The following is a 27,169-nucleotide window of genomic DNA, read 5'->3' on the forward strand; positions in this document are numbered from 1 at the left end:
AGTTGGACAAATAACCATAACCCAATCAAGGAGGTGTCATCTTATCACATTTGCTATATTCTGTTGGCTAGAAGCAAATCAGAGGTTTCCTTGGACTTGAAGGGAAAAGGATCTTGCAAGAGAATGACTCTCTGGGGATTGTTTTAGGATTGTCTGCACATTGATGCAAGGTTATATTTATTTTCCTATAAAAATGGGCCCCTTTATTATGTAGGAATGGGCTTGAACAACTCTAATTTTTTTGTCACAGTCTCTTGTATTTCAAAGTTATCTGCAAAAGTATTTTATTCAAAGTTTCAGAATTTCCATGAAATTTTTAAACTCAGAAATGGTTCTTTTTTTAAAAGTCCATCAGTGGATGTTTAATTGTGCATTTAGTTGCTTTTTTAAAAATAGATTTGATGGTGCATTGCCTGCAAGTTATTTTGTGGATAAAAGTTGATCATTTGAAAGTATAAAGCAGAGAAACAGAAGTTTATTAACTAAACTCTGCCCTCTTAAAAACATTATTAGTACCCCAAAAGATATTGATCAATAAATTAAATTCCATCGTGCATCTACCATGTATATATTCAGCATTGTACCAGCTTATCAAGTGTCCTTTACTTCATATTCACCAATTTCAAACGATACAGTGGTGTGGTTGAAGAAGAGTTGAGACTAATCAGCCAGAAAAATCATTGCCCTCAGATTACTCTAGCAAGGATACACTTACACAAAACATAACTAGATTCCAACTATATTTATTAGATTCCACAGAACTGCTGTTCAGGGTTAGCAAGAACCAACAAAGCTAAACAATGTCATTATTTAGCCATAGGTACCCTGTAGCTTTTTTCATCTTGGTTCTTAAATCCAAACTTACCAATACTATGAAATGCAGTCATATTTGTGAATTAATGTTCCAGACACATCTTTCATATTTTCCTATGGATTTCTTTGTGGGTTTTCAGATGGACATGTGTTTTTCTTTGCATTCTGCCATGAGCTCCCTTATGGGATAGATTTCAATCCTTAGTCAGCCTTGGGGAAAAATAAATGTTTCCCTATATATGAACTTAGTCCATATCATGTTGCATAACTATTCTTGGTGCATAGTCCCTGAACATGTTGAATATTCTCTGGGGTTCAAACTGTAAGAGATAACTTGTTTAAAAATCTATTTAATACTGTCAAAGACAGAGGCTTACATATGTAAGGGCTGTCGAAATCAGGTCCTTAAATGAACCTTGATTTTGTAAAGACTACAATTGTTTTTTTTTCTTCCTGCCAAATTCCTATCTTTAACACTGTGTAAATAATCCTTTAGGGTATTAGTGTTTATTTTTCCATTTTTGATATTACCCAAATAATGTTTCTGAGATTACAGCATTTAATACCTCTTTCTGAAGGTATTAAACACTACATTTTAAGGAAATTTTAAGTCTCTTAAGTTTAGAATGTAGTGAAGTGATATTGCTTCATGCAAAGAAATTTATGTGATCAAGCTCCCCAGATCTGGATTTTAGCAAAGAGTAGTGAAGTGTTCTGTAGGTCCCTAATGTCTCCTCCAGCTTTTCAGGATTGGGTCTCTTAATGAGAAAGGTCAGAATCCTATAGATAAAATTGCAAACTCTGGAATAATTGGCTTGTTTTCAAAATTCAAGCTCTGGCATTTTTTAGCTATAAAATGGGATAGTATCAATTACAGAGAATTTGTCATGATAATGTAATGAATGTAAATTGTATAGCATGGATCCTAGCTCATAGAAAGTGCTCAAGATAAAAGATGCAATGAAAATAAAATTTCATCTCAACACTTCTATGAGGCAAACTTAAGTTGTGGAGAAATTTACAATTGATCTAGAGTTTTTTTTTGTTGTTGTTGATTTAGATAAGTTTGATACTACCCATCCAGCTAGAAAGGACAAAACATTCATTGGACACCTCCTGCATATCAAATGATATTCTAGAGTTTTACATAGAATTGATTAAATTCTCAAAAGAAATCTATATTTTTATATTTAAAAAAGGAAATTGAGGCTAAAATATAATAAAAATAAATTGCAGAGCTGTGATTTCAATCCACATCTGTTTGACTCCATAAGCCAAGCTCTCCTTGCTCTACCATGCTGCTTCTCCAAGACCAGAGTCCTCTGAAATTCATGATTTTTGTGTACTATAAAAAGAATAGCAGAAAGTAATGGAGCATAAAGAAATAGAAAGTAATGGAGATTTCAACCACACAGGTAACTTGACAATTCCTGTGAAAAGACACAAGTGATTTTAAATGGTGAATAAGCCTAAAAATTTGGGGATGGTGAGGATAGTGATACATGATTAGGGGTATACAATCTGACACATTCTCAAACTTACTCATGTAGATCTTCCGCTTGGATTTCCACCCACATATACAATGAAATCCTATCACAATTAATTTAAAGATAGCCTGATTCTTCCACACAGAGATTGTGAATTAGAATGTAGAGTGTGGAACTATTCTAGACCAATATGGGAGGTATCATCTTACTTGGGAAAGGGCGGGGAGGGAACAGGAGTGTAGTTATGATGGTGGTGGGTACTTTAGTTGGGTAAGATGAAAATCTAATTTAGCTAAATTATCTCAGAAATTTCTTTATTGTTGGAGCTTGAGTCCTTGATGTTCCCAAACTAATAACACCTTTCTTTATATTTCTGATGGGATTTCTTTTGTAGGGGTGGCAATGGGGTGGCAATGGAGCTAAAGACCTAGTTTAAAGAGTGTGTGTTTAAAGAATATGGCCTAATTTAAAGAGGAAGAAGATCCTTGGTACAAGAAAGGCAGTATAAAACTCTTTTTTAGAGTGAGAATACATTATTTTGTTTCTGTTAAAGGCAATGAATAATGGGATTCTCTGTCATTAGTCTCAGTGTTTTAGGTATTCCATCACATCTTACTGCTTTAAGTATTTTTGAGGCAGAGACCATTTTTTTAAAAAAAATTTTAAACTGTATTTTGGAAATTAATAAACTATGATATTGGTTTTCTTTCAGCATGCAATTCTATTAATTTTATCAAATGTGGATTCTTTAAATACTACTGCAATCAGAATGCAGAACCATTCTATTACCCACCAAATCTTGTTCCTACTAGATTTACCTTCTTCCCCGCTAACTCTTTGGCACAATTGATCAGTTTTCTGTCTCTATATCTTTTTCTTTTGAGACTGTTCTATAAATAGAATCACAGAGTATGAAACTTTCTGAGGTTGGCTTCCTTTTCTGAAAATAGCACCTTTGAAATTCATCCAGGTTATTCCATACACCAATAATTCATTCCTTTTAATTGTAGAATAATGTACTAATATGTAAATTTGCAAAAGTTTATCTATTTACCTGTTCAAAGACAATAATATTTTTCAATTTTTGGCAATTTTGAATAGAGATACTATAAAAGTTCCTTTACAAGTTTTTGTGTGAAAATGTTTCTTTTCTTTAAAGTAAATAGCCATGATTGCAAGTATTGGATCATATTTTAAGTATCTACCTAACTTGCTAGAACAATGCCAGACTTTTCTGGAGCAAGTGTGTGTTGTTTTTTTTTTTTTTTTTTTAACTATATCTTTGTTTTAAAACCAAAATGAGACACATACTCACTAGAATGACTAACATTTAACGCCCTGATAGTTTCAAGGGTATGGAGTAATTGGAGCCCTTGTTCACACTCCAGGAGAGGGAATTAAACCTACCGCCTGAATATCAGGAAAGGGATCACATTTGGAACCATTTGAGAAGGCTACTTACTATGATAATTTAAAAAGCATGAGAGAAAAGAATAATATGTATAACGAATAATAAACTGACATAGATATTTGTTATTTCTATTGCTCTTCCTTGTTAGTGATGTTCCAAATTTCTTTCTGCTATCATTTTTTCTTTTGACAAAAACGCATCTTTTATCAATTATTTCAGAGCAGATCTGCTGACAATGTATTCTTTTAATTTTTCTTCTTATAATAACATATTTCATCTTCATTCCTAAAGGTTGTTTTCATTGTGTGATATTCCTATTATAAGTCTTTTGGCTAAAAATCTGGAGCTTTATTTAAACTTTAGCCTGATTCGCTGCCACTTCTCATGAATGTACCTACATTAGGAATACAATGGTTTGGGAGAAGAGATAGAGAAAACAACAAGGGGGTTTTGCCCTGTCCTAAGTGGAACTGAGTTTCCTTACTGAGAATTAAAGCACACTTTTTTTAAAGTATGATTAGTTTCTCAATTTTTTTTGGAATAAGTTTAAAAGGGAAAGTCATTTTGCTAAAAGATTTTACCTTATTTAATTGAAGGATTATACATTATCTGGTACCAAGTACAGAAAACAAATGTTGGGTCTAGTTGTCTTGAGTAAGTACTATGTACTGAGGGAGTTCTTTGCAGGATAAGTTATCTGAAATCAACTTTTAGATGAAGGATCAGAAAACAGAAGGTCAAAGATAAGAGAACAAGGAAGAAATAGTTAATGTACCTAAAGGGTATTAGCCCTGGGGTGGTGACATGATGTTGGAGTTAAAATACCACCTAAACAGAGCGAGGTTCACATAATTTTGAATTCTGTTAAATCTTTAACAGTTATAAATTCCAAGTCTTACAATGGCTTCACTTTTTTAGGCCTTACATTTATTAAAAAACTAAACAAAACAAAACAAAACAAAACCTTTTGTAGGCTAACAATTCAAAGATCACATTTGATGTTTCTGGTTTCTGGGAGGTCTTCGGAACTCAAACTAAGTGAAAACTAAGACTTCCAACCATACTCTTATCACTTTTCCAGTGCAAGGATACAAAAGAATCCTATTCATAGATAAACCCTTTAAAGTCCTAATTTTATGTGAATAAAACATTTAATAGGTATTGTCCATTTTACACTCTGAACTGGATACTTAAAACCATGTGAATAGTTATCAGAATAAATGTAAAATGATTTTTAAAAATAAACGAAACCTCCTAAATGGTGCATAAAAGTTATGTCACTGAAATCTGAAAACTCTCTTTAACAGTTTATGTTTATATCCTGCTGATGTCTGATTAAAAAAAAAAAAAGCAAAAACTGTTAGAAAAAGTTAGCTACTTGAACCTGGGCTGTTGAATGCATTTAAATCCTGCAATTTGGCAGAATATTACATCATATAAATGGGGGAGATAAACTTGAGGTGTAAGGGATATGAAATGTAGTTTGCATTCTCGACTCAATAGATTTCAGAAGGTGATAAGTTAAAGCTTCTGAGGAAAAAGGTAAACTAACTTTGGAGCTGCTAGTGACATATCCTGGCTGGACTGAAACCAAGGCACTTTCACTAGTTGAGAAGATATGGGATATTTTGTTTTATTTTAAAAAATTTCCTGGGGTGGGGGATGTAGTTCAGTGGTAGAGAATTCGCTTAGCATGCATGAGGGTCTGGATTCAATCCCCAGCATCCAAACAAACAAACAAATAAATACAAATGTATATGACTTCTACACTATGATTAATCAAAAATCTTTCTTATTAAAGATCTTGAAGTTGGATACAAACTAAAAATGGCTCTTTTTTTTCAGCAATGAGAAAAAATAACCTTGAGCATAAACAACATGAAAATACATAATTTTAATATAAAGAATGAAGAATTACAAAGTTTACATCTTAAAAAAATTCCCTTACTTTCTTCAATATCAATATGCAAGAGAGACTAAGTACTCCATACATCTTTGAGGACAAAAAAGGGATTTGTTCTGTGGAAAGTACTGAAGCTTTTTAACTAATCTAATTTTGGGGTAGATAATTGGTTAAGGGAACAAAGACATTGTTCTGTTACCACTGATGGTAAAAATTTATGATATTCACTTGGCCTATGTCTAACTTGCTGAATCTTTTTGCTATATCTTTTGGGTAGTATGGGGTATTTGCTAATGTTAAGCTGCGCTTCCATTGTCACACTCTCTAGGTACTGATCCTGGCTTCACTATTCACATTAGGCCCATTGTTTATTCTTTCTTAAAATGTATTTATCCCAACACAAAATTGGGTTGCTAGTTTTTATCTCATAGGGTATTGTGAGCATTAAATTATCTTATATGAAAAGCTTTAGCTCAGTTATCTGGTACTTAGTTAACATCAATAAATGTTAATTTTTATGATGCAAAAATTCCAGGAAAAAAATCATATTATTCAGTGAAAGCCCTTTTTCCTGAAAAACATTATGCTATAAAAGAATTCTACCTTGGATATAATTTAGTCCAGCAAGTTTGGAATTACTGGCTTCCAATGTTTTAAAATCTGGTATATAACCAATATAATTTAACTACAATTTTAGAAACTGTTCAAATTATATTAATAAAATTAAATTCTATTAAAACATTTATAGAAAATGGTAAATGTGCCCATGGACTCTTGGATATCTTAAGAACTCAATTTGAAAATCTTGAGTCAACTCTAACTCCTTTTCCCTGTACATAAGTAGAAAGTCATGTAGAATATTTAGTATCGATCTATTTGGCTGCCAATCAGGATATTTATCTTACCTCCTAAGACTATGTCTCAGATGGAAGACTTGAAAATCTCTTTGAATTAACTTTCTATTTTTTTCCATTGAATATGGTCATTAGCATTTCAGCTATTTATCACTATTCTCTTATGTATACCAGGATGGTGGGGAAGAAAGCAATATTTAAATGAGTTCCATCAGGAAAGGATTGAACATTGGTTTCCTCTGATAAATTCTCGGGGCTAAGGTTAGGTTGGTACCCCTGCTGTATACTCTCAGGAAGCTTGAGATAAGGTGCTCAACATATATTTTCTTAATGATTTAATCCTATTCATATTTGCTTGCACTTTCCTTTGTTTCCCCTTAGAATAAGACAGGTTTCTCTCTGTTTATCCTTTAAGGCTTAGCTCTTTTATGGGAAAGTTGCAACAGTGTTGACTTTTCCCTTTTTGTAGTATCCATGACTTCCTCTGGACAGGTATGGTATGATATGCTTTGAGGTAGTTACAAAGAAGTTCTTGTACTATTTTTATTCTATCTGGTGTTGCCAAGCTTCCACATGAATAGCTTAAGGCCCCACAGGAGTTTGGTTTGTATCTGAAACTGTTACCAGAGTGTTGGAAAGAGGAGCAGAAATACTACTTATTTCATTACCTCTGAAACACAGGGCTTAGTCTATGATTTAAAAGAAAAATTTTTTTCTACGTCATCTAAAGGGCCATGAGAGGTTCTTTGGGCTTTGTTTTCCATAATTAACATGTTGTGTCTCTTCCCTCTGTATTCTTTTATGGGAATCACAACTATGTTTCAATGTTCTGAAGTTCAGTACAAGTTGGAAGAATTTACATCTCAGAAATCTAGGACTCAGTGAATGTAATAATAGGATGGAGAGAACAGCTTCCTCAAAAGTGGAGTTAAAAAAGAGAATAAATGAGGCCGTGAAGACAACCCTAGCAAAGCAAGAAAAGTTCACCCAGGTGGAGATTTTCAGCAATGATGACAGTGTCCCAAGGTTTTATTCTTGTGTGTGAAACCCAGATTTCCTGGAAGAGTGCCTCCTATTGTTTTGGCTCCGTACAAGCCACATAAGTGTATCTGAAACAAAAAGTGGAGATGCTGTTTGGACTCCATCCAGCAGATTGTTCCTATGGTCCTTCCCACAAATTATTGGTTTCTTGCTAATTCCCTCATTTACAGAGCCTGCAAACAAACAGAAGTCCTGCATGGATCACTGAAAGGTAGGCAGAAGCAAAATGGGTATAATGATGGAGTTTTGACATTCCAGCAAACGCATGAAGTACTAGATTCTAAAGAGGATTCAGACTTAAACTGTTGTGATAAAGTATTTGCAAACCCTGGTACAGACATGTCCTGAACTTTTTGTTTTGTAATAAAATTTTACTTTTATTTGGTCTCTGTAGATGGAAGGCAAATTCTTTAGCTTGCTTTAAATATAAAATTATATTGCCTCTGGCTATCATAAAGATCAAGGCCTTTTGTATAATTTTCTTCCCCAATACAGGAAGCATTCTTTCTATCCCTCTAAAATAACCTCATTTATTTAACTTTGAAATTAAAAATTCCTAGGATATTGTTTTCACCAATATCATTCTATGTGCTAGGGAATAAATGGTAGCAAAAACAAAACAACTTCCCCCAACTCCCCCAAACAAACCATTCTGTGGTAAAGTCCTGTACTTTTTCTTTATGCCAACAAACTCACTAGAGTTAAAAATCCCAAGGCTATTTGAAGTCTGATTCTTCATAGAGGTAAGGGAGCACAGTGCTGGGTGGCAGCCAGCTACGTGCATGCAGAGCAGATCTCCCTACAAACTGTTTCTATCATCTCTGTAATCCACATGCATTTATTAGAAACTTGTTGGGAAGTGCTGACACACAACCCTGCACCGGCTTACAGGAAGCACTGGAATAGGTGGATGTGACATGTTACTTTGTAGTAACCAAAGAGAGGAGAAAAGGGAAGAATTAAAATTGCCTATTTGCTTAGATTCTGGGAGGATTTTCAGACTAAAGTAGGGTGGGGAGACACCTGCCACTCCACTTATTTCCCCCTATTTTTCTTTTCTGGATTAAAAATATTGCCTGAGGTTATATTGCAAGTATTTTGATTATTTCTTTCTCTTACACATACGTACATACATACATACACACACACATACACACACACAATTAACAACAGAAACTCAATTCTGAAACCACAATCATAAAGACCCCATTCATAATATGCTTCGTGTAAGATATATGATGTATAGATCTCTCCATCCATACACAAAACTATATGGGCTATAGAAGTGAAGATACATTGATCAGAAATTTCTTCTTTTATCTATCCCACTTTGGATATACTGTTTATATTGATTGCAATTTCTTTTGATTGATTGTTCCATGGGGAAACAAGAGACACAGTTCTGTGGAACTGTGACTTCATGACAGAGTGCTGAGGCTGGGAAGGAAGGCACTAGGAATCATGTCCTGGTTTGTGGACTTTAAAAAGCACTAACTCCTGGAAAGCAGGGCATCAGTCTCACTGAAGGTCTCCACAGAGTCTGGTGGAGGGTTGGATGGGCAGAATGGGCGTGGAGGTGAAGTATACCTCTGCCTTTGCTCCTCCCCATCTACCTGTCTATCACTCTGGTTTTTCTTCTACTGCTCTCCTCTCCACTCCATCTAGAGGGTGCTTTTAATTGCTTTCCAGATATATAAAATCTCAGTTATGATGGCTCCACCTTCATGGTATTACCAAATAGCATCTCTTCCCTCTATGAATGCTACCTCTACTTTCCTCACACAGAGATTTCCAGTGGCTTTTAAGAGAGCAACAGCCTTTTGGCTGAACTAATTCACACTTTAATAATTGATAGATTTTTATTACTCCCAGAATGTTTGCATTTTAAGAGATTCTTATTACCCTAAGGAATCAACAGTTGGAAATGTTTCTTTCAGAAGCCTTGAAGTGAACGGAACCAGTCAGTTTAAGGAAGACTGGGGGTAGGGGGTGGGGGTAAATCAGTGGGCAGCTGTTTTATTTGGTGTTAGAACAAGGCAAGGTCTGTGTTAGTGCACAAGCCACCCTATGAAAGCTTGTGCTGGGAAGCCACACAGGATGGGAAGTCCTAGTGGACAGTAGGAAAGGAGGATGTCCTCTGCGAAGGGAATACCACAAAACAGCTTAAATCTAGAACATCTTTAGACATTGTCTAGGCCAACTTTCTCATTTTATTGGTGAGCAAAATGTCAATGAAAGCTTGCTACTGCCTAAGGGACATTTATGCCATTTATTGTTCACCAAAAAAGGAAGAGCCAAGGATGGTTGACTTGAAATCTGTGTTGCAATTTACTGTTGCTGGAGAAATGATTTTATTTTTGTGTCTCCTGTTCCATCGAATCTCTTGAGCATCCTACAGGATGAAGAGCACAGCAGGTGGAATGACAAAGAGAGTGGATGAAGGTACCCCTGGCTTCTTGCTTTGTGATAATAGGCACGACATTCCATCTCTGAGCTTTGGTTCCTCATCTGTTATGATGGGATAATCCATACTGCATAGTTTTACTGTAGTTGTGGGGAGTTGCTAAGATAATGCAGAGGGTAGGAAATGACTAAGTTGGGAGGCTCTCTCAAATTTCAGTCCTTTCTTCTTAAGTCCTTTTTCTGCTGCTTTTAGATGCATAGGGCACTTGGCACTTGAGATGGAAAACACCAAATGGACCAAGATGGGCGTTATATAACCTTGATTTTTACATTTGACTGCTAGTGTATATGTACATGAGCAGGTGAAAGTAAGGGGAGGAGAGTCCTGGAGTCTTTAAGTCAAGGCCTTGGCTTTGGAACTGGACTTTGAGATAAATGCTAGTGAATGAAAGATGTGTTTTGCATTGTGCCATCTCAGGAGAGATTCAGATTCTTGATCCTGTGAGTACTCCCAGTTAGAACATCATACAAGTTAAGAAAGGAAACACTTTATGGTTTTGTTCAATCTTGTTCATTTAAAGGTGATAATTGCATTTTTCAGAAAGATCAAACAAGGACTTATGAATGTCCCTCCTTTGGGAGATTGCCACTCTTGCTGGCTTGAAAACTTTTAATTTCTTAGGACTGCATTGTCAAGTTGCTAAGCTATTGCTTATCTCTGCATCTGGTCTCTTCATGATGCCTACTTAAGCCAACCCAGCTCTTTCCTATGACTCTAGCTGTTTTCACCAGTCATCTCTTCTTTTCTTTTGCACATATGTGTGTTTTCCAGAAGTTTGATCATAATTGTACAACTATTTTTTTCCTATTATAAGCTTAAAATTGACTGTAAGAAAAATAAGATGATTCAGTGAACTAGATTTTCTTTTGAGGAGTAGAGAGGATTAAGGGAAGCTTAATGTCCTCCTGGGAAAATATCAGTCACACTAGTACAGTTTCCCCTAAACAAGGCTACCAATGACCAAAATTAGAAAACCCTCATCATTTCAAGTCACCACAAAACAGCAAACTTGAATTATTGCCTAAAATATAGCACTACACACACCATTTGCCCATTTTTTAAGGCTCCTGAAAGAGTCTTAAATATTTTACTCAGGTAGAAAAGATCTACATATGTTCAGGGTTGGTAAGATGGTTTAGGTGGGGTGGTGGGATGGAAGGGGAGCAGCTGGAGGATGGAAGTTGCAGGGTATCAAGTATTTCTTACCCTAATTTTTTTTGCCAGTTCTTTAGATCTTTTGGGGATAGTTTCTTTGGATATTTTAAGTTTACTTCACACAATCCATTCTCTGGTTTAGAGTTAGAGCCATCATTTTCCTCTCTGTAGATTGTATATTTATATTATCTGCCAATTTTACTATTGGGTTTTCCATTTTTTTCTTGCTTATTTGTAGGAGGTCTTTGTACAGGATATATATTCTTTGTCAGATGCAAATATCTTCTCTGGAATCTGTTATCATATATAATCAAATCCATCAAACTTTCCTTTTATAAGTTTGTGAATTTTTATCTTATTTAAGATGCTTCCAGATGTTGTAAAGATAGTGTTTTATATTTCTAAATTTTTCTACTTCTGTATTTAATATTACACCAGAGATCATACAATGCAATAAAGAGACTACAAAATAAATTTGAGGATTTTAAAGAAAATTGATATAAATATTTATGTAGAATATTTGTAAGAATCAGCAAGACATTGTTCAAACTACAAACAATTTAATAACATGGTTAGACATAAAATCAACAAGCAGAAAAAAATAGATTTAACATTAGGACACAAATCTAATTTAGCATATTAACAGAATAAAAAAAACCCAACCAATCATATGATCATCTTGACCAATGTAGAAAATTCATTATTAAATTCAACATTTAATAATAAATATATTTATAATAAAGCCCCCCAAATCCATTTGAAATAGTGGCACATTATACCCTAAGAACAATTGTGTTTATCTTTACCAGTTGCTATTAACAAGAAAATATAATACCATATGTAATGACAACAAACTAACAAAAGTGAATGAGTTTTATTACAGAGACATACTTTAATATATCACTGGAGAACACAAAAGATCTGAATGAATGGGAGAATATATGGGTTTGGTCATCTTTTTCGCTGCTGTGACTAAAATATCCTATTAGAACAATGTTAGAGGAGGAAAAATTTATTTAGGGGCTCATGGTTTCAGAGGTCTTAATCCATAGACAGCAGGCTCCATTCCTCGGGGCTCAAGGTGAGTGGAAGAGTGTGGCAGAGAGAAAGAGGAGAAATAGTCTCCACCCTCTGGATACAAAATATATACCCCATAGCAACGCCCCCAATGAACCACTTCCTTCAGCCATACCCCACGTGCCTCCAGTTACCACTCAATTAATCCCATCAGGGATCAATTTGCTAATTAGTTTAAGGCTATAACACAACCATTTATCCTCCAAACTGTCTTACATTGTCTCACACGTGAGCTTTTGGGGGACACCTCTTCTAACAATATGTCATATAACAATATGTCTCTGAATGGAAAGGAAATGCAGTAAAGATACTATTTATTTCTCTATCTATAAATGTAATGCAATTTGAATAAAATCCATGAATATCTAAAACAATTTGGAAAAGGGGAGAAAAGACATGAAATCAACCCTTAAGTTGTAAAAGTATATAACAAATATGTAATTAATTACTCCAGCACTGGCACAAGAATGGACAAATGGACTATTCGAATACAATAGTTCCAAAACCATGCCTAGGTACATATAGGAAATTGTTAAGGATATATGAGCTATTTTAATAATTTATGTCTTAGAAGATGCTTAAAAATTATGTTGACATATAATAATAACAAGAACAAAAATGATAGCTAATACTTATTGAATACTCAGTATGTCCCAGCACTACTCCATTTGGAACATAGATTGACTTGGTCTCATCACAACATATGAATATTTTTAGTACTGTTTTACATATGATCAATGAAGTACAGACAGAAAGATTGGATAACATGGGAGATTTCCAAGCAGGAATTTCATCCCAGGCAGTTTGTGTTCAGTGTCCATAAGCTTAGCCACTACTATTCTCTCTGTAATTTTTTTTTTGGAGAGGGGGATGTTTGAACCCAAGGCTTAGCACGTGCTAAGCAAATGCTGTGCCACTGAGCTACATCCCAGCCCACCACTGCTATTCTCAATGACAATTTCAGAGCTATGTTGGCTCATTGTAAGACAAAAAAATAAAATAAAATAAAATTAGGTCCTTACTCTAAACTACACACACACACAAATGGAATAAATTATAACCCTGTTTTAAAGCCTATGATTTATTCTAATATTTCTTGTCACTGATATATGGTGGGAGTGGTGACTAGCTCACCTCACAATATAAATCTAAAAACTCCAATCACCTGTTGACACCTGGATGCTAATTTTTAATTTTAGTTTTCATATTTTCTCTGTTCAATCTCTAAAGAAGTAAAAATTAATTTTTCTGACCATTGTTAATTATTACAGAAAGAAAATAAAGAAGTGATGAACCATGTCTAATCTCAGTCTAGGACCACTGTATACTTTTGGGAAAATGTAAGAAGGACTGTTTAAATGGGGAATTTTGGACACATATTGAGCTGAACACTCATGGAAGTTCTTGGGGTATGTTAGCTGAATGTCGAGATGCTTCCTGAATATTGCTTTGGGAAGGAAGCAAAAAAGTACATGATTTCTAATGATGTGGACTTTAAAGATAAGGGAATTTACCTAGAAATCCATAAATTCATCTCTACATCTCAACCATGTGAAATAAAATGTATCATCCTAGAATTAGGATGATACAGTTTTGGTGAATAAAAATATGTAAAATTTACAATTTTGTTTACATTATAATAACTTTTATATTAAAAATAGCTCCATGAAAGGAGATTCAAGATGGCAGATTAGAGGAAGGCTGCATTTCTAGTTGCTCCATTACTTAGGATTCAAACAGCAGGAGTACTGCTTCTCAGCGAGGTGGGTAAAAGATGGATTTCACTAAAATTCAGTCAGAACATCTTAGAAACTCAGAAATTTTAGTTTATTGAATAAAGAAGAAAGAGTACATTGGAGCTGAGCCAAGCTAGTTGTGGCAGCGGCAACTATAGCAGCACTGGTTTATCACAGAGAGAGGAAGAACACAGAGAGAAACTCATGGACTGACAGATTTAATATGGAAAAACCTGAGACCAGAAAAGCATTCTGAATTTAGCTATTCCAGAGGCTGCATTGTGAACTGATGCTTGGAGAGGTTCTGTTTCACAATTGGCCAGGGACAGCTGAGTTGGGAAGCATCTTGAAGCAGCCATGCTGTAGCTGTTGGTATGGGAACTGGGAGATTGTAGCAAACACTGCCACACCATCACAACAAGTGCCCACCTTGGGGCCTGGGGTGTATCTAGCAGGACATGAGTGAAATAGGCACATGGAAGATTGTACCCGAAGAGCCCAACTCACTTTCCCTTTGAGTCTGGTGGCTCACGTGACCAGCTGAAGTGGGTCAGGATCTGAGCAGGTGGCTGTGAATATACCCAGGGACTAAGGGTGGGAAGGTTGTGTTCCTAGGTAGCAGAGTGTGTGGAGAACTGGTTCCCCTGCACTGCTAGTAGAACTCCTGGGAGTCTTCTGAGATCCAGACTCCTGACTGAAATCAAAAACTGCTGGGCCCTAGGGGTATAAGTTGATTTATTCTCTTCAAAGCAGACACCACCCAACAAAGCCCCTGAGGCCTGATTAGATCTAAGCCCCAGTGGCCACAACAGCCCCACCTTGGGAGTACCGGTTTAACCTGGTCTGTGCAGACAAAGCTCCAATTAAATGGACTTCGCATCCCAACCTACCTTACACTGTTTCAAACAGCTTCTGTTTTAGGCCACTCCTGCTGGCAGCATGGTGAGCAACACAAAAAGAGGAAGGGATTAACAACTCCCCACCCACCCACCCGCCACTTTTTCTACCTCTCTGTAGTAGCCCAAGAAGAAATGGAAAGAAGGACAGATGGGCATAGGCAGTGACCATTCTCATCAACTATTCTGAACACCTCGTTGGAGACAATTTATTCATTTTTCATTAAGACTCTTTTCCTTATTTGTTTGTTTGTTTGTTTGTTGTTGTTTTGGTGTTCTCGCCTTGCTAATTGGCTCATGGACATATACACATGGATATATTTGGGTGTTTTTTTTTCATCTCATTTTTAGCATTTTTTAAAGGAATTTTTTTAACTTTTTTTTTTTAATAGACTCAGTATCTTTATTTTGTTTATTTATTTTTATGTGGTGCTGAGGATCGAACCAAGTGCCTAACATGTGCGAGGCAAGCGCTTTGCCACTGAGCCACAACCCCAGCCCCAAAGGGTTTTTGTTGTTGCTATTGTTCTGTGGTGCTGGGGATTGAACCCAAGGTCTTGTGCATGGAAGACAAGCACTCTACCCACCGAGCTATATCCTGTAAGTGTTCCTAGTCACTGGTGTGGACTTTGGTCACTGGGCTACCTCAGTTGTAGGGGGTGGAGATGCGATGTCAAAGCAACACACGGACACTGGGAGCTGGTGAGAAAGCTGGCTGACGAGAAACTGGAGGCAATGTTCAACAAGCTCAGTTAATGTTCAGCAAGCTGAAGCTCATTTATTTTTGGAATGCGTACAGCTGTTATAGGGTTCAGGTAGGGCGAGACTGCCAATCACACATAAGCACCTTAACATCTATAAGCCAATCATATTATGCCTAATGTAACTGCACTATGAGGAAGCACTAAATATTGCTGTCCATGGAAGGCAGTATGGAAGGGTCTTTGTCCCTAAGGGAGGGGGACTTTATGAGTTGGGGGGGTTACATGCCCTGAAGCACTTGACTCTCCCTTTCCTGACCTGGTAGTCTAGTAGCTTGGCAACACTGACCACAAGTGCTGAGGATGTGGTTTCACAGACAGCTCACTAGAGAAGAGCACTCCGTCCTGCAGGTGTTCCTGTCAGGCCTGTACAAGTGTAGGTTTTCCTAGCACTCTGAGCTGCTCATAGCTACTAGCTGTGAACCGCATGTTATTCCAACAATATCCCCAGCCCTTTAGCATTTTTTAAAGGTGTCGTTATTTTTCTTTGTCTTATCTTTTGAGGGTTAGGGTTTGGGGTTTGTTTATTTTTGTATTGTTTTGTTTTCTTTTGCTTGTTACTCCTGTTTCTATTTCTCTCTTTCCTTCTCCTGCTAATAACCAACTTATTCTCTTTCCCTTTACTTTGTTTCTCCTATTTTCTCCTTCTTCCTTAAACCATCATCTGTTTTTTTTTTTTTTTTTTTTTTTTAATTTTTTTTTATTGGTTGTTCAAAACATTATAAAGCTCTTCACATATCATATTTCATACATTAGATTCAAGTTGGTTATGAACTCCCAATTTTACCCCAAATACAGATTGCAGAATCACATCGGTTACACATCCACATTTTTACATAATGCCCTATTAGTAACTGTTGTATTCTGCTACCTTTCCTATCCTCTACCATCCCCCCTCCCTCCCCTCCCATCTTCTCTCTCTGCCCCATCCACTGTAATTCATATCTCTCCTTGTTTATTTTCCCATTCCCCTCACAACCTCTTATATGTAATTTTGTATAACAATGAGGGTCTCCCTCCATTACCATGCAATTTCCCTTTTCTCTCCCTTTCCATCCCACCTCATGTATCTGTTTAATGTTAATCTTTTCTTCCTGCTCTTCCTCCCTGCTCTGTTCTTAGTTGCTCTCATTATATCAAAGAAGACATTTGGTATTTGTTTTTTAGGGATTGGCTAGCTTCACTAAGCATAATCTGCTCTAGTGCCATCCATTTCCCTGCAAATTCTATGATTTTGTCATTTTTTAGTGCTGCGTAATACTCCATGGTGTATAAATGCCACATTTTTTTTTATCCATTCATCCATTGAAGGGCATCTGGGTTGGTTCCACAGTCTAGCAATTGTGAATTGTGCTGCTATGAACATCGATGTAGCAGTATCCCTGTAGTATGCTCTTTTAAGGTCTTCAGGGAAAAGTCCAAGAAGGGCAATAGCTGGGTCAAATGGTGGTTCCATTCCCAGCTTTCCCAGGAGTCTCCATACTGTTTTCCAGATTGGCCGCACCAGTTTGCAGTCCCACCAGCAATGTACAAGAGTACCCTTTTCCCCACATCCTCTCCAGCACTTGTTGTTGTTTGTCTTCATAATGGCTGCCAATCTTACTGGAGTGAGATGGTATCTTAGGGTGGTTTTGATTTGCATTTCTCTGACTGCTAGAGATGGTGAGCATTTTTTCATGTACTTGTTGATTGATTGTATGTCCTCCTCTGAGAAGTGTCTGTTCAGGTCTTTGGCCCATTTGTTGATTGGGTTATTTGTTTTCTTATTGTTTAATTTTTTGAGTTCTTTGTATACTCTGGATATTAGGGCTCTATCTGAAGTGTGAGGAGTAAAAATTTGTTCCCATGATGTAGGCTCCCTATTTACCTCTTTTATTGTTTCTCTTGCTGAGAGAAAACTTTTCAGTTTAAGTAAGTCCCATTTGTTGATTTTTGTTATCAACTTTTGTGCTATGGGTGTCCTATTAAGGAATTTGGAGCCCGACCCTACAATATGTAGATCGGAGCCAACTTTTTCTTCTATCAGACGCAGAGTCTCTGATTTGATATCTAGCTCCTTGATCCACTTTGAGTTAACTTTTGTGCATGGCGAGAGGAGGGGATTCAGTTTCATTTTGTTGCATATGGATTTCCAGTTTTCCCAGCACCATTTGTTGAAGATGCTATCCTCCCTCCATTGCATGCTTTTAGCTCCTTTATCAAATATAAGATAGTTGTAGCTTTGTGGATTAGTCTCTGTGTCCTCTATTCTGTACCATTGGTCCACCCTCCTGTTTTGGTACCAGTACCATGCTGTTTTTGTTACTATTGCTCTGTAATATAGTTTTAAGTCTGGTATCGCTATACCGCCTGATTCACACTTCCTGCTTAGAATTGCTTTTGCTATTCTGGGTCTTTTATTTTTCCATATGAATTTCATGATTGCTTTATCCATTTCTACAAGAAATGCCGTTGGGATTTTGATTGGCATTGCATTAAACCTATAGAGAACTTTTGGTAATATCGCCATTTTGATGATGTTAGTTCTGCCTATCCATGAACAGGGTATATTTTTCCATCTTCTAAGATCTTCTTCTACTTCTCTTTTTAGGGTTTTGTAGTTTTCATTATATAAATCTTTCACCTCTCTTGTTAGGTTGATTCCCAAGTATTTTATTTTTTTTGAGGATATTGTGAATGGAGTGTTTTTCCTCATTTCCGTTTCAGAAGTTTTGTCGCTGATATACAGAAATGCCTTTGATTTATGCGTGTTGATTTTATATCCTGCCACTTTGCTGAATTCATTTATTAGTTCTAGTAGTTTTTTTGTAGACCCTTTTGGGTCTTCTAGGTATAGAATCATGTCATCTGCAAATAGTGATAATTTAAGTTCTTCCTTTCCTATTTTTATGCCTTTAATTTCTTTCGTCTGTCTAATTGCTCTGGCCAGTGTTTCGAGAACTATATTGAATAGAAGTGGTGATAGAGGGCATCCCTGTCTTGTTCCAGATTTTAGGGGGAATGCCTTCAATTTTTCTCCATTGAGAATGATGCTAGCCTGAGGCTTAGCATAGATAGCTTTTACAATGTCGAGGTAAGTTCCTGTTATCCCTAGTTTTTCTAATGTTTTGAACATAAAGGGATGCTGTACTTTGTCGAATGCTTTTTCTGCGTCTATTGAGATGATCATATGGTTCTTATTTTTAAGTCTATTGATGTGGTGAATAACATTTATTGATTTCCGTATATTGAACCATCCTTGCATCCCAGGGATGAATCCTACTTGATCATGGTGCACAATTTTTTTGATGTGCCTTTGTATCCGGTTCGCCAGAATTTTATTGAGGATTTTTGCATCTATGTTCATCAGAGATATTGGTCTGTAGTTTTCTTTCTTTGAGGTGTCTTTGTCTGGTTTCGGAATCAGGGTGATGTTGGCCTCATAGAATGAATTTGGCAGAGCTCCTTCTTTTTCTATTTCCTGAAATAACTTGAAAAGTATTGGTATTAATTCTTCCTTAAAGGTTTTGTAAAACTCCGCTGTATACCCATCCGGTCCTGGGCTTTTCTTGGTTGGAAGTCTTTTGATTGCTTCTTCTATTTCATCTATTGTTATTGGTCTGTTTAAGTTGTGAGTATCCTCCTGACTCAGTCTGGGCAAATCATATGACTTAAGGAATTTATCAATGTCTTCACTATCTTCTATTTTATTGGAATATAGGTTTTCAAAATAATTTCTAATTGTCTTCTGTATTTCTGTAGTGTCTGTTGTGATATTGCCTTTTTCATCCCGTATGTTAGTGATTTGAGTTCTCTCTCTTCTTCTCTTCGTTAGCATGGCTAAGGGTCTGTCGATCTTATTTATTTTTTCAAAGAACCAACTTTTAGTTTTGTTAATTTTTTCAATAGTTTCTTTTGTTTCAATTTCATTGATTTCCGCTCTGATTTTAATTATTTCTTGCCTTCTGCTACATTTGCTGTTGTTTTGCTCTTCCTTTTCTAGGGCTTTGAGATGAAGTGTGAGCTCATTTATTTGTTGGTTTTTCCTTTTTTTGAGGAATGACCTCCAAGCGATGAATTTCCCTCTTAAAACTGCTTTCATTGTGTCCCATAGATTCCGATATGTTGTGTCTGTATTTTCATTTATCTCTAAGAATTTTTTGATTTCTTCCTTTATGTCTTCTGTAACCCATTGATCATTCAGTAACATATTGTTCATTTTCCATGTGATGTAGGATTTTTCCTTCCTTCTTTTATCATTGATTTCCAGTTTCATTCCATTATGATCAGATAAAATGCATGGTATTATCTCCACCCCTGTATATTTACTGAGGGTTGCCCTATGGCATAATATATGGTCTATTTTTGAGGAGGATCCATGTGCTGCTGAGAAAAAAGTATATCCACTTGATGATGGTTGATATATTCTATATATGTCAGTTAAGTCTAGGTTGTTGATTGTGATATTGAGTTCTATAGTTTCTTTATTCAGCTTTTGTTTGGAGGATCTGTCCAATTGTGAGAGAGGTGTGTTGAAGTCACCCATAATTATTGTGTTGTGGTCTATTTGATTCTTGAACTTGAGGAGAATTTGTTTTATGAACGTCGCAGCACCATTATTTGGTGCATAAATATTGATAATTGTTATGTCTTGTTGGTAAATGGTTCCTTTTAACAGTATATAATGTCCTTCCTTATCCCTTTTGATTAATTTAGTCTTGAAGTCAATTTTATTCGATATGAGGATGGCCACCCCTGCTTGCTTACGAGGACCGTGTGCATGGTATATTTTTTCCCAACCTTTCACCTTCAGCCTGTGTATGTCTTTTCCAATCAGATGTGTCTCCTGGAGGCAGCATATTGTTGGATTTGTTTTTTTAATCCATGTTACCAGCCTATGTCGCTTTATTGGAGAGTTTAAGCCATTAATGTTTAGAGTTACTATTGATATATGGTTTGTACTTCCAGCCATGTTTGATTATTTATCTTCTTTTTTTTTTTTTTAATTTAGTTTGTTTCTCCATGGTTAGCTTTCCCCCCACCCTCTGTCTTTATAGAGGCACTTCCCACTGATGGTTTTGGTTATTGTTTTTCATTTCTTCCTCGTGTAGTGTTTTGCTCAAGATGCTTTGCAATGCTGGTTTTCTGGCTGCAAATTCTTTTAGCTTTTGTTTATCATGAAAGATTTTTATTTCGTTATCGTACCTGAAGCTTAATTTTGCTGGATACAGAATTCTTGGTTGGCATCCATTGTCTTTCAGTGTTTGAAATACGTTGTTCCAGGATCTTCTCGCTTTCAGCGTCTGTGATGAAAAATCCGTTGTTAACCTTATTGGTTTACCCCTGAATGTAATCTGCCTCCTTTCTCTTGTAGCTTTTAGTATTTTCTCTTTGTTCTGTATATTGGATATCTTCATAACAATGTGTCTTGGCGTTGGTCTACTGTGATTTTGTGTGCTCGGTGTCCTGTATGCATCTACAATTTGTATATCCGTTTCCTTTTTTATTTCTGGAAAGTTTTCTGTAATTATTTCTTTCAGCAGGTTACTCATTCCCTTGGTTTGAATCTCTGTACCTTCTTCTATCCCGATGACTCGTAGGTTTGGTTTCTTTATGTTATCCCATATCTCTTGGATGTTTTTCTCGTGGTTTTTAACCAGCCTTTCTGAGTTGGCTAGGCTCTTTTCAAGATGATATATTTTGTCTTCATTATCTGATGTTCTGGCTTCTACTTGCTCCACTCTGTTAGTGATACTCTCAATTGAGTTTTTAATTTGGTTTATCGTTTCCTTCATTTCTAGAATTATTGTTTGGTTTTTTTTAATAATCTCAATCTCCTGATAAAGATGCTTAACTTCTTCTTTTATCTGTCTATGTAATTCATTTTCAAAGTGTTCTTTCACTGTTTGGATTTGCTGTCTCGTATCTTCTTTAAGGTTCCATTCCATCTGTCTAAGGTGTTCCTTGAGTTCTTTATATGACCATTTTTCTGCTGACTCTAGGTCCTCCTGAATATTTAGGCTGTCCTTCATTGTTTGTACTCCTTTTCTTCCTTGCTTTTTTATGCTGCTCATGTTACTTCTTGTTCTGTTTGACTGCTGAGTTACTGTTTACTCTTATAGATTTATTTGATGCTTGAGAGGAAAGATATTAGAAGGGAAGGGAAGAAGTCACTAAAGAGAATGAGAGTAGGCAGGTAGAATTCAAGGAAGGGGGAATAAGAAGATTGAAAAGAAATGAAAAGACAAAAGAAACAAGAATAATAAAGATTAGATAATAAAGAAAGAAAGAAAAGACGGAAAAAAAAATTTTAACAAAAATAATAGTGATAATAAAAAATGAAAATTAAAATTAAAAAAAAATAATAATAAAATAAAAAAAATTAAAAAAAATAGAAACATTGAAAAAAAATTAAAGAACAACAACAAATAAAAATTGAAAATGAAAGAAAAAGAAGAAAGAAAAAAAAAAGAAAAAGAAAAGAAAAAAAAATGATAATAATAATAATAATAAATGCAGTCCTAGAGTTCTATTAACTTCTCTTCCAGTAGGTGGAGCTGTGCCCACTGGGCCAAGCTTCTCCTCTCAATAGGTGGGAACCATTCACTGTGCAGCAGCTCTTTCTCCTAGACTGGGCGGGTCTCCAATCCTGAGTGTCTAGGGCCTTGTCTTGTGTTTCCTCAAGCCAGGCCGTGCTCACCTGTGGCGCTCACCACAATACTGTCTACACGCCAGGTCTGCTGCTCCTGGGAGCCCTGTTTTCATGAACACCTGGGCTCACTCTCCCTGTTTGCCTCCCTCAGACCCTAAGTTTGTAGAGCTTGGGGCTGAGATCCCCCAGCGAATTTGCTTGCCCTCCTGTAGCCACGCCCCCGGTAGCTGGTGCAAGAGACCTCAGTTGTCAGCACTGGTGGGAGCGGTAGCCGGGAGTTCCGCGCCGCGAGTCCTGCGCCACTCCTGGTTCCCTCGGTCTGGTTATTGCGTTCACAGGAGAGCTGGGAGTGGCCCTTAAGGTTTCCCTGCTGTGTGGAGAGAGATGGCTAGGGGATTACACACCTGTCGCGCTGGTTTCAATGCAGTTATCTCCTCCGCCCGTGACGCCATTTCTCTGCCATGGTGATATCCCATGCAAATGGTGACCGTTTGTTCCCTTTGCCGGATGACCAATGCAACGGGTGGGTCCTGACTGTCTCTCCCAATCCCCGTTTCAGTCCTGTGGCCACTGCCTATGAAGGCTCGGTTGGCTTTTACCTCTGTAAGTTCCTAAGGGCCGGCCAATTATTTCAGCGGGATCGTTAGTGCTGAGTCACACGAAGCAGGCGAACCGGAGCTTAATTGCCTCCGATTCGGGCTCTGTGTGTGTGTTCTGAGGGGCCCAGCCTGTACACCCCAGATCCACGTCAGCTCAGCATTGCCTAGTGATCCTGAGCAAACAGCATTTAGACAGTTACGGCTCCCTATGCCCTCACAGTTGAAGATGTCAGAGACTTGATCTCTCTGCGCCTGCCACCATGTTACATCTCCTCAGTAATATTCATGTTGCCCTTACAGCTTCCTGGTATAAGCAAGTTCTTGGGATTATACAAACTGCTGCTTCTGTTTCCAGTCCAGATTTCTAGAAATGAAACTCTGGGCCGCGCTGACGAGCGTCCGCGCTTGTCTGCGACCGTAGCAGAGCCGCCCTGGCAAGCGTCCGCGCTTGTCTGCGCCCGTAGCAGAGCCGCCCTGGCCTCCGCAGCTCTTCAGCCCGGTGCCAGGCCCCAGGGGCCCAAGCGGCTGCCGCCGCGGCTCTCCGTCCCCCTCCTCCGGAGCACGGGTCCCCTGGCAGGGGGGTGCAGAACGACCCCAGAGCAGGCTCTGCCCGAAGGTGCAGCGGCGAACAGGCCACAGAGACGCTCGAGGCTGCAGTCCAGCCTTCGGAGGACAGGGCTCGGCACGCAGCCCAGCTGCAACCTCTAGGTGCGGCTGCCGGACAGTGTATACGGAGCCATCAAGACAGCAAGCAGAAAGCAAATGGCGGCTCCCGCGGAGTGGATTTTCGGCACAGAAACCGCAGCCCCGCCAGCAATCCCAATCCACAAACTCTCCCTGTATAAAAAATATTCAAAAAAAAAAGAAAAAAAAAAAGGGCGGGGCGCACTGAGCTTTCTTTGCCTCGGGTACTTACAATCCACTGCTGATTGCACATTCAGCTTCTCCGCCCGGAGCGAAGCGAAAGAGGAAGCAGATGGGAGCAAAGCGCCCGCGGCTCTGAGCAGCCAAGCGTCTCTTTTTCGATTTCTTTGTTCTTCCTGCTCCTTGGCAAAGTGGTCCACTACAGATTAATGGTGAAAGGAGCTTTAACAGACTGTGCGAAATCTCTATTAAAGCCGCTGCTTTGAGCACCACGCTCAGCACTTCAGCAACCCCCGTACGCAGCGGCCATCTTCTATATCCCATCATCTGTTTTTATCTCTTCTTCATTTTCTGTTTACTTTTGTAATTGTAAACTTACTTTTACCTTTCTATCACATTTTCTTTTAATGAACTGTATTTTTACCAACTTTTAGATCTAATTGGTTTATATAACTTTTGCCCCTTCCATTGATGCAATTTCTCTTATTACTGATGTGGATGACTATAGCTGATACCTGTTATTTGCTTTAATGTCAGATCTGGTTCATGGTTACTTATTGTTTTTTACTGTTAGCAATTACTGATCTCAGAATTCCCATTTTCTGTGGTAATTAACATTGCAAATGTCATAGTAGGAACCAGGTATTTATTTTAATTCTGTATATATTGCTTGTATTGGCTGTTGCTATTGTTTTTTTACCTCTATTCTGCGAGGTGCTAGGAAACTGCACAGACCCTATAAGTTCACAGGGTAGAGATTCTGCTGCTGAACTCAACCAAAAGATAGTGCACCTTGCTCTATATACAAATTAACAACACTCAATCTCTAGCTATACTTTAATACAGAGAATAGAAAGATACAAAGACATAAACTAACAATCAGGCCCCAAGTAAAAATAGTTGGGGTAGGCACTCAGGTCCCACGCAAGAGCAAAATCAGAGAGAACTAACTCAAAGGGAGTGGATATGATACCTACAAGGAGTGTCTTTATCTAGACCATTCTAGAACACTTTAGGAAGTGAAGGATATGCCCTAAAAGAGTGGAAGAGACATCCATTCTAACAGATGCATAAAACTCAACACAAGAATACAAGAAATATGAAAAAACAAGGTAACATGACTCCTCCTAAACTTCATAAACCATCAGTAACTGACCTCAAAGGTACTGAAGTATATGAGTGCCAGATAAAGAATTCAAAAGAATTATTATAAAAATGATCAATGATTTTCAAGAAAACACAGAAAATAACTGAATGAGTTAGGAAGTCAGTATAGGATATGAATGAGAAATGTAATAAGGATATAGAGATATTGAAAAAGAAAATAGAAATTTGGAAATTAAAGACATAATAAATCAAATAAGATGTTCAGTTGAAAAGTCTCTTTATAGAGTAGGCCATATTGAAGATAAAAGTCTCAGAGCTGGAAGATGAAGTAAGCAGTCTTGAACATTCAGACAGTATTTTAAAAAAAGAAAATATAAGTAACCATGATCTGAACGTACAAGAACTCTGGGACAACATTAAGGGACCAACTTTAAGAATCACCAGAATAGAGGAGGGTTGTTAGATGCAGACCAATGGAATAGATAACCTCAACAGGGAAAAAATAACAGAAATATTTCCTAACCTTGAGAATGAAATGGACATCCAGATACAGGAGGCATTTAGGACTCCCAAAAAACAAGATCAAAAAAGATCAAAAAAGATTTTTAAATCCTTAAGAGAAGAATATCCAATTACATTTAGAGGTAGGCCAATAAGTATCCCTTCTAATTTCTCAATAGAAACTCTAAAAGCCAAGAGGACTAGAAATGATGTGTTTCAAGGCCTGTCAATCAAGATTGCTATATCCCACAAAACTATCTTTCAAAATAAAAAAGGTAATAAAAGAAAAACCTTCCAAGATAAGCAGAAACTGAAAGAATTCAGGACTTCTTAGCTGGCACTACAGAACTTAAAGAATTACTTCATACAGAAGAAATAAAAGACAAACCCCAGAGCTCACAAAAGAACAAATATTACTTGAAGAGTAGCCAAGCAAGTGAGAAACAGGATGAAATTAAACAATATCCACTAATTAAAATGTCAGGAATTAATACACATTTCTCTATATTAACACTGAATATAAATGATATCAACTCTGCAGTTAAAAGACATAGGCTTGCAGAATGGATTTAAAAACAAGACCCAACTATATGTTCTCTGTAAGAGAGTCACCTTATAGGCAAAGACAGCCATAGGCTGAAAGTTAAAGGATGGAAGTTGATATGCCATAAAAATTGAGTCCCCAAAGAAGCAGAAGTAGTTATTCTTTTATCTGACAAAGATTAATCAGAAGAGACAAAGAAGGTCACTTCATACCGGCAAAGGGAAAATTCCAAGAAGATATAACAATAATAAATATTTATTTGGGCACAAATTATTACATGAAGGAGACTACTCAAAGTGAAGCCTCAAAAATACTGTTGTATTATTGAATTCAAGTACAATAATACTGAGTAATTTCAACACAGCTCTCTCACCATTGGACAGGTCATCTAGACATTGACTCAATAAAGACTCTATGGGCCTGAAAATATTATAAATCAAATGGGCTTCACAGACATTATAGAATATTTTATCCCACAATAGCTAAATATACTTTCTTCTCAGCAGTTCATGGAAACTTTTCCAAAATAGACCATATTCTAGGCCACAAAGCAACTCATAGAAAATACAAAAAACTGATACAAGCTAGGCATGGTGACATATGCCTATAATCCAAGCAACTTGGCAGGCTGAGGCAGGAGAATCACAAATTTGATATCAGCCTCAGCAACTTAGCAAGACCTTAAGCAACTTAGCGACCTAATGATGTATCTCAAGGCCTGAAAAGAGAAGAGTAAACCAATTTCCAAACCAGTGGAAAGAGGGAAATAATTAAGATCACAGCTGAAATCAATGAAATTTAGATTTTTAAAAAACCATACAAAGGATAAATGAAACAAAGAGCTGGTTTTTTGAAAAGATAAACTAGATTGATAAGCCCTTAGCCAAACTAATCAAAAGAAAAAAAGAGAAGATTTAAATTAATAAATTTAGAGATGAAAAGGGAGAAATCACCGCAGACATCACAGAAATCAAGCATATCAGTAAGGACTCTTTTGAAAACTTATATTCCAATAAATTGGAAAGCCTAGAAAAAATGGATACATTTATAGACACATACAATCTGCTAAAACTGAATCAAAAAGATACAGAAAACCTAAACAGATCAATAACTTGTAATGAGATACAAGCAATAATAAAAGGTCTTCCAACAAAGAAAAGCCCAGGATCAAAAGGATTTCTCAGCTGAATTCTACTCGACCTTTAAAGAAGAGCCAATACTAATACTCCTCAAATTATTCCATGAAATAGAAAGGGGTGGATCATTTCCAAATTCATTCATGAGTATCACACTTTTACCAAAATTGGATAAGGCACATCAAGGAG

This window comes from Marmota monax, unplaced genomic scaffold, assembly GCF_021218885.2.
Source record: "Marmota monax isolate L192 unplaced genomic scaffold, Marmota_monax_Labrador192_F-V1.1 WCK01_AAM20220418_F8-fsc00003, whole genome shotgun sequence".
Classification (NCBI taxonomy): Eukaryota; Metazoa; Chordata; class Mammalia; order Rodentia; family Sciuridae; genus Marmota; species Marmota monax.